Below are 8,377 nucleotides of genomic sequence, written 5' to 3' on the forward strand. Positions count from 1 at the left end.
AAGTTCTTTATTTTTTAATTTATAGAGACGTGAGTTACTTTTGTATTTTAAAACCCTATATACATCTTTCGAATTTTTTTATACTCTAAAATCCTTTATATAATAGGGCAGATATAGGTTCTTATTTTGAAATCCTTTTGTACGTATAAATTAATATTATTTTTCAATATATGTAACAAGGAGAGATTTTTTTTCTCTTTCGAGGCCTCACAGATATATTTACAGTTTTTAAAAATTTTTGAACGCCCCCCCATGAATTTTCAGGCAATTTGGGCTGTGACCCCCTTTGGGGGGGGGGGAGGGGGGGACACGGACCCCCATGACCCCCCATTCCCCACTCACCTGCTCCTCCACGGCATCATCACCCCCGTGGTGATGCTGGGGTGCCCCAAATGACATCATCACCCCTCCAGGCCCCCCAACCCCCCCTTTTTATTCACCCCCCCAAAAAGACACAAAACGAGGGAAACGGCCCCAACCGGCAGCTCGTTACTTTAATAATGCCGTTTACGTATGTACGCACGCACCCCCGCCAAAAAGGGGGGCTCTGCTAGAAAGATAAAGGAGGGGCGGCCCCCCCAAACGCTTGCAGCCCCCCCCAGCCCCCGTCCCGCAGGCTGCCAGCCGGCCCCTTACCCTCAGCACGCCTAACGACCGGCAGGCAAACCCAGGCCGGGGGTCTCTCCTGAGCACCACGGGACGCTCACAGCGAGGCATCTGAAAAACAAAAATCCCAACGGATATTTCAGCACGTTAAAAAAACAGCACCGAAGGCAGCAGAGGAATTCGGTCAGGATAAGGGAGAGGGTAGCAGTCGAGCTAAAGGAGGGTGCCAGGCAAACGGGTCAGCTCGAAACACAACGCCGCCTTTAAAAGCTCGAGCGATTCGAACGCTTAAAATCAGCGTGAAGACTAATTGACACAATTCTGAACACGTTCTTCGCAGAGAAGTAAACGCTCTCGCTGGTGTCGGAAAACGCCTCGTCCCTTCCTTACAGCACCGCTGCCGGGAGATAACCCCGTGCGGCTGCAGGACAAGGGCACGCCGTAATCAGCATCTACGCGCACGGATCCACCGCCGCAGCTCCAGCCCTTGCGCTGCTGCTGCTGCTGCTGCTGCGCATCTCGCTCGCTTGGCCGATAAAGCTGAAAGTGAAGCGTAAAACTTTGAAGAGTAAAATGAAAAAGAAAGAACAAATCTCAGCAATTCATTTTATGCTAAAAAGGCGTGCGCACGCTTACATACGTACAATGAGAAGACTCATACTATAAAAATATTTGATTTTCCTTTTGCGTTAATTGAAATTGCGTAGCTGTGAATTCATACCGTTAAATTATCTACCTCCAAGCTACACAGCTATCGTTTGACCAGGGGTTTTGCGTGTGTGACATGACTAGGAGGGACGCCTGGCCAGCTGCGCCGAGACCGATGCTACCAAACTGCCGGGGAAACGCGCCGTCGAAAGCGAGACAGAAATAAAGTGCTTCAGAGCACTCTGCCAAAAGATCAGGAAAAAAGCCCCTAACGTTCAGTTGCCTCTCTTTTTAAACGTTTAGAGCAACTACCCAACTGCTTAAGCACACCTAATAAATTATACACTACAGCTATTTGGCAGTTGCAGTTTAAACAATGCAAGTCAGTTTGGAAATTAGACAATTTTAACTTTCTTTTTTTGGGGGGGGGGGGGGAGGGCAGGCGGTGGGGAATATCAAATCCCCGGTGCTGCAATACGTAAGGCTACCAAAAAGGACTGGCAGGTTTGCTAACGCTGTTGGCTGTACCCAAGCGTGCGGAGGAACGCGTCTTTACGATCTCTCGACCGTTACACCCGAGAACCAAAGATCAGCCATACGTCGACTATTGGAAGATGTGCTGCGCTTGGGTCCTTGCAAGGAAATCGACTTAACTCCTTTTTTTTTTCCAGAGAGAGTGAAAAGTCTCCTTGCGGATGACTTCTACTGCCAAGCACGTCATCTCTGAAGATCCATTCTGATGGGAAGTTCGTAAAAGGCAACTCCTTTGAATGAAAAAGATTTCCATTCTGGAAAATCTCTTTCCAACCGAAGTCAAAATTACGCGCTGCAGGTTAGGAAAAAGGACATTAGAGAATCAGTAACTCACCGAAAACACATCAGGACTCTCTGTCGCTAGTTACGAGGCTGCTACCGCTTCTCGGGAAAGCCTGGAAAACACACCGAAGCGACGCCGATTTGTCCCGTGTTGTCCACGCCTCTTCTTTGACCTTGATTGCTTTTAGCACAGATGCTAGTATCTCAGTAAGGTTTTCGAGTGCTCCTGTAAGGTATTTTAAACACTGACTGACTGAAAAAGCATAAAGCTTTTATCGTGAAAACAAAGCCTGTTTCTCCCGAACATCCGAACTCTTACAAACGGTTCCTTTCCTCTTCTAGTCCAACATTATTTTCACAGCACCCTTTAATAGCAAGCACACAGAAACAGAAGACTCTGCTTTCAGGAAGAGAAAATAGACGAAGGAAAGCAAGCCTTGAATAGGCGTACCACGCTCCAGAACAGACCTTTATTTTTAGTATTTGTGTTAAAATATTTCATGTTAAAAAATCAGATAGAAGGAGAGCTGCCACATTCTTCATGTTAACTGTAAAGTCCACACTACAAGCACCTTAGGAAAAATGCAGACACATATCACAGGCATACCTTGTTCTTGCAGACCACTATGGATCCTTTCCATCCGTCTCGTACTTTCACGGCAGTTGACATTCTGCTGAGAGGAAAGGCAAAAAAAAAAAAAAAACAACAAACCACGTTTAGCACAAAGCTTCCTTTTCTGTGAAGACTACAACTGAATGGAGGAGAAAGTATTTTGCATCATCTTTGGTGCAGTTGTTGAGACAGGCCACTAGAGCTTATGCATGTTTTAGACCACCATGCCTTTTTTTTTTGGCTCATCGGCAGCTTTAGTTTCGCTAGAACTCACTTGCCTAGAGACGCGCAGGTGACAGGCACAGACACCTACGTACGTTTTCTCAAGCCTAAGTAGAGCCGCGATTTCCTCACCCTATACGTCCCAAGTTGAGTATTTTTGTTAAAGAGTACGGCAACCCGTCTGTCCTCGCGAACTCGCTGCAAAAGAGGAATCCTTTTTTCCAGGCCGTTTCTCTAGACGGTCAAGATCTTTGAAAACTGCAGTTGTGCCACCAAACCTGCTCAGGGTCCCTCCCAACCTTCGACCATCGTTAGATTTAACAGGCACACGCTCTATTCCGTCTTCCAACAGCAAAAATACATAACGCCCCCAGACCCCTAGCGCAACCCTACGGACGTCCACACGCACCTCGCTGTTTTGATGAGGAGCCACTGAGCACCCCTGCGAGCACAGCGGGATCATGCGCAAGACCAGTGTCCTGGTTTCGGCTGGGATAGAGTTAATTCTCTTCCTGGTAACTGGTATAGCGCTGTGTTTTAGATTTAGGACGAGAAAAACGTGGATAACACGCTGATGTTTTAGTTGTGGCTAAGTAGCGCTTACGCTAGTCGGGGACTTTTCAGCTTCTCATGCCCTGCCAGCGAGAAGCTGGGAGGGACCTTAGCCAGGACAGATGACCCAAACCGGCCAAAGGGACAGTCCATACCATATGACGTCACGCTCAGTACATAAGCTGGGGGAGTTGGCCGGGCGGCGGCGACTGCCGCTCGGGGACCGGCTGGGCATCAGTCGGCGGGCGGTGAGCAATCGCATTGTGCGTCGCTTATTTTGTATATTCTTTTATCGTTACGATTGTTTCCCCTTCCTGTTCTGTCCCATTAAACTGTCTTTACTTCACCCCACGAACTTCACTTTTTTTTCCCGATTCTCTCCCCCACCCCACTTTGGGGGCAGGGGGAGCGAGCGAGCAGCTGCGTGGTGTTTAGCTGCCTGCCGGGTTAAACCACAACGACCAGCTTCACCTACGCCGATTTCCGCGAATGCAGCTTCTGAAGCTTTAAACTGAAAACCGTATCTTGACACTTTGCCGCGGCAGAAACGATCCGTAACTAGAACTCTACAAAAACGCAGTAACGCAAATTGCAAACCCACAGCAGCGACAGCTTCAGAAATATTTCTACCGGGAACAAGGGAGAAAAACAATACAGTTTCATCTCACGCACAGGAAAGCAGCAGGCAGAGAAAAGGGTCGGCATTCGTAGCCCTTGCAGAACGCAGGCATTCTCCTTCCATTCCTAAACCCGCCTCTTAGGTCGAAACATCACAACACTACTACGGCAATATCGAGAGCAGGGAACAACAGCCCTGCCGCTGGATGTGCTACTGACTGATGCTATTTACGTAGCAGGACACCTAGACAGAGGGGCACGTTTTTCCACACACAACCCTGAACTTCCTGAAAATTTATGTTTACCAAAACGAGCCATTTGGAACACATTGCCAAACAATGTTTGGCAATAAAACTTTGATGTGTTTGACACACACAAATTTGGGGTAACTCGCTACTTGCTTCCTGCTGTTGTTGTTCTTCCTTCAGAAATTCTACTTGTAGCCAAGTTATTCGCTACCGGTTCAAGCATTTACCTTCCAGGTATTACCAGCACATTTACACAGGCGAGGAACTAAATCGCTCTTCTAAAACTACCCGAGTGAAAATTACAGCCACGAAAGAGGAGTGACAGAGAAGAAAAGGAGAGGTCAGGCAGCAAGAGAGCTCTGCAGGCTGCCACCAGTCAACATCGCACTCTTTTAAAAAAAAAAAAAAAAAAACAAAAAAAACCAACAAACCAAAAAATAACACAAACACAAAAAGCCCACAAAAACCAACAACAAAACAAAACCTTGACGTTGTACCTTTTTTTTCTTTTGGAGCTCGTCCCTGTCTCAGCAGATTGTCTCGTCAGAGCATGAAATGCAGATGATCCGTATCCCGATGACATCTGCACGCGATGAACACGTGTTCAGAAATAGTCCAGATCTGTAAGACCGGTGTCATTTGTGTGGTTTTAATAATCATAACTCCGTTTTATTGACCGATGCATTTGCGAGGAAACTAAGTAACTTTTAAACGTAGCCTCTCCTTGGGGAGAAAAATGCGTTAGGGAGTGAAAAAAATGATGATTCAGAGCTCCCAACCACGACGGAGCAGCGGGGAAATTAACAAAAGTGAAGGCCAACAGCAGCAACACGAAGCGACATTTGGCTTTAATTCTGATCACGTACTTAAGCGGCTCTCCAAGTCTATACCTCGATCCTATGAATGACTAGCCCTTTTTTGGAAGGACCAACTTTTTTCCTTAAAAGTCCTAGACTGAAGACTCCACTGAACAGAACGTGGATTGAGCCACAGGACAACGTGCCATCAACACTCTCAGGAAAAAAAAATCAAGTAAAAATCAAGTTTAAATATCAGTTTCCATCGTGTCTCATTCATTCCGTTTCTAGTGACACCTGGGTGCTCCAAAATTCACTATCCTGACACCACGTAGTACTACAAATTGAGTTATGCCTATAAAAATAAAAGGCTATTTCCAACCTGCCCATAAAATCAGTATGAACAAACAGAAGAGAAACACTTGAACTTAAAGAAGGACACAGGCAGCTCTTAATTTTTCGTAGATGAAAGCTCATTCTTTTCCCTGAAAGGAAAACACTCGTAACTACCCGGGTTAGTTACGCTAACGAGGGTACGTAGGCACGCTCTGTTCACGGCAATTGTTCATCAGCTTTTCTGCACCGGCAGCAAATTTGCCTTTTCCCTGGGTTTGACGTGGAGCACCTGCAGCGTCCTTGAACGCGCCAATGTTTCTCCCGCTCCCCCGGCCCCACACGTGCCATCACCTGAGCAGCAAGCGGCATCAACCACGCAGGATTTTCTTCACGTGACGCAGAAGGTGACGCTGGGAAAAGAGGAGGCACAAAATGAACCTGTTTGTCACACCCAGCCAATGCCGAAAACCCAGGGAAGGATTCTGCCGTGCGGGGCCGGGCTGTGCACCCCGGCAGCTCCAGCCGGCCGGTTTCGCTCCCCTTTGCCGGGTACCGGGGAGACACCGCCGCCTCGTGCTGCCGCCTGCCCCCCGGGGAGAGCCGGGGGACCCCCACCTCACTTCAGCCCTCGGGAACGGGTCCGGGAGAGACCCTCCACGCAAAGAGAGCGGATCCACGCGTGGCGTGGATTTAATCCCCGAGGGAAGAGGCCGGGCTCCCCGCTGGCAGAAGGACAACTCGCCTCCCTGCCGCTCGGAGCGCCTTGCTGGGGACAGCCCTGCCTGCGCCTGGCTGCTCTTCAGCCGTGCTGGGAGTGCAGTCTGGCCGACGGATGCTCCGGCAAACAGACACTGCAGCGAATCGCAGCTCCCGCTCGTTACAGCTGCTGGTAATTTTGCCTCTGGCTAAGGCATGCCCCAGACAGCGGACACCTCATCTCGTTCCAGCTCCTGCTTGCGACGGTTCTGGCTAATTGAAGCTCCAGCTCTGCACCGTTGATTTCAGCTCCTTCTCCTTACAAGCTCCAGCTGTTTGCAACAGCCTGGGCTTTTGACAAGGTCGTAAACCAACCGCTGTCAAAACTCGACTATTAGGATTAAATATCATAGTTGGACATTGTATAAACATTAATCAGTTTGTAGGACTAATCAGTTAATAACTATTCGAAGCAGTCGACAAGCAAGAGCTGGACTCGAAGAGGGCGTGCAGGGTCTGAAAAGCAGAGACCACCTCTTCCCCCCAGAGACCACCGCACACGTTGAGTTGGGCCTGGTGCATGCCGGCCTCCCGCACTTCGGGGTCCGGCAGGACCAGAGCCCCTCCCCCTGGGGAGGGTCCACGCACCCTGCCCACCCCCTGCTTTCCCCTGCAGCCCCCAATGCCTGCCCACCCCCCCGCACAAACGGCCAAACCGGCTTCTGCTTTGGGCCCCCAAACCAGCTCACTTGGCACCCATTTCTGAGCCCAAAAACCCAGCTGCTGCGCCTGTTCTCAAGGCCCAAAGATGCCCCCGGGGAGGGCAAGCGCTTGTGTGATGCTTCGGGCAGAAACGGGGCTTTGAAAGGTCTGATCCTGGTGCCGGGGGAGCAGAGGCGAGCTGGCTGGGACCAGCTTTTGCTCCTGGAACAACCCCAAGTCCCTGCTCCGAGGTCTTCCCCTTGGGGCCCTGGGGTGGACCTGTCCCTCCCCTTCAAATGCTCCAGCAGTTTCGGGGGCAGAAGGCCGTTTCTAAGCCCTCTCTCCAGCAGCTCCTCCCTCGACTTGGCCAGTGAAGCCCCCAGACTCGAGCACCTCGCTGAGGCGGGCGGCCTCCATTGCCTACAGGCTGCCCGTCTGCCTGCAGGGAGGGCTGGGGGGTCCCCGGCCCCACGGGGCGACAGTGGGGACTCGCAGGGAGGGTCTGTTTGCACACAGCGCCCCCCCCGCCCCGGCCCCACTGCGCGGCCCCCCTAGGGCACACAGCCCCCCCCCCCCCCCCCCCCCCCCAGCCCCACTCCCCAGATGAGATGCTCACAGCCCCTCCTCCGCCTGGAGCCCCCCCAGCCCCCCTCCCCGGAGCCTGCAGGACCGCCCCCCCCCCCCCCGCCACAACCCCACTCCTCGGCTCCCCGGGCCCGCGGCCCCTCACACTCACGCTGCGCCGCCGCCTCGGTGCAGAGCCCGCCGCGCGCCCCGTTGAAATACCCTCCGCAGCCAATCAGCGCGCGGCTCCACCGCACGGCCCGCGCGGGGCACGCCGGGAGTTGTAGTCCCCGTCCCGGCACCGCGCATGCGCGCGGCGCCTCGTGCAGCCCGGCTGCCTCTACATCGACACCCGTACAATGGAGGTGATCGTGCACCGACCCTGGTGCAACCCTTGTGCCCCCCATGCTCGCAGCCCCTCCCCGGTGTTTGCAAGCGCCTCCCAGCCCCAGGACCCCCGGTGCTCACAGCACCCGACCACACCATTTTCCAGCCCCGTGGGAGCCCCAAGCCCCACTCTCAAGCCCCGCCAGGACCCACAGCCCCACTCCCCAGCTCCTTGGGGGACTGCAGCCCCCGCCCCCAGCCCCACTCCCCAGCCCCCCTAGGACACACAGCCCCACTCCTCAGCGCATCCAGGGCGCACAGCCCCGCCCAGCCCCCCTCCCCGGCCCCCTCCGGGACGCACAGCCCCCCCCAGCCCCCCTCCCCGGCCCCCTCCGGGACGCACAGCCCCCCCCAGCCCCCCTCCCCGGCCCCCTCCGGGACGCACAGCCCCCCCCAGCCCCCCTCCCCGGCCCCCTCCGGGACGCACAGCCCCCCCCAGCCCCCCTCCCCGGTCCCCCCGAGACGCACAGCCCCCCTCCTCAGTCCCCCAGGGGGTCCGCAGCCTCCCGCCAGCCCGCCGTGCCCGCGGCACCTCAGACTACTGCCGCCGCCGCCTGGGTGCAGACCCCGCC

General features: G+C 53.4%; 1 long non-coding RNA gene across 1 annotated transcript; it reads right to left on the reverse strand.

The window, feature by feature from the left end:
• Positions 1-2,685: 2,685 nt before the first annotated feature.
• Positions 2,686-7,698, reverse strand: LOC142084661 (uncharacterized). The gene is made up of 4 exons (XR_012674412.1): positions 7,591-7,698; positions 5,808-5,866; positions 4,821-5,336; positions 2,686-2,741 (listed from the first exon to the last, which is right to left on the reverse strand). It is a non-coding gene; the product is annotated as an uncharacterized LOC142084661 (long non-coding RNA).
• Positions 7,699-8,377: the final 679 nt, after the last annotated feature.

Source organism: Calonectris borealis, chromosome 8, assembly GCF_964195595.1.
Source record: "Calonectris borealis chromosome 8, bCalBor7.hap1.2, whole genome shotgun sequence".
Taxonomy (NCBI): Eukaryota; Metazoa; Chordata; class Aves; order Procellariiformes; family Procellariidae; genus Calonectris; species Calonectris borealis.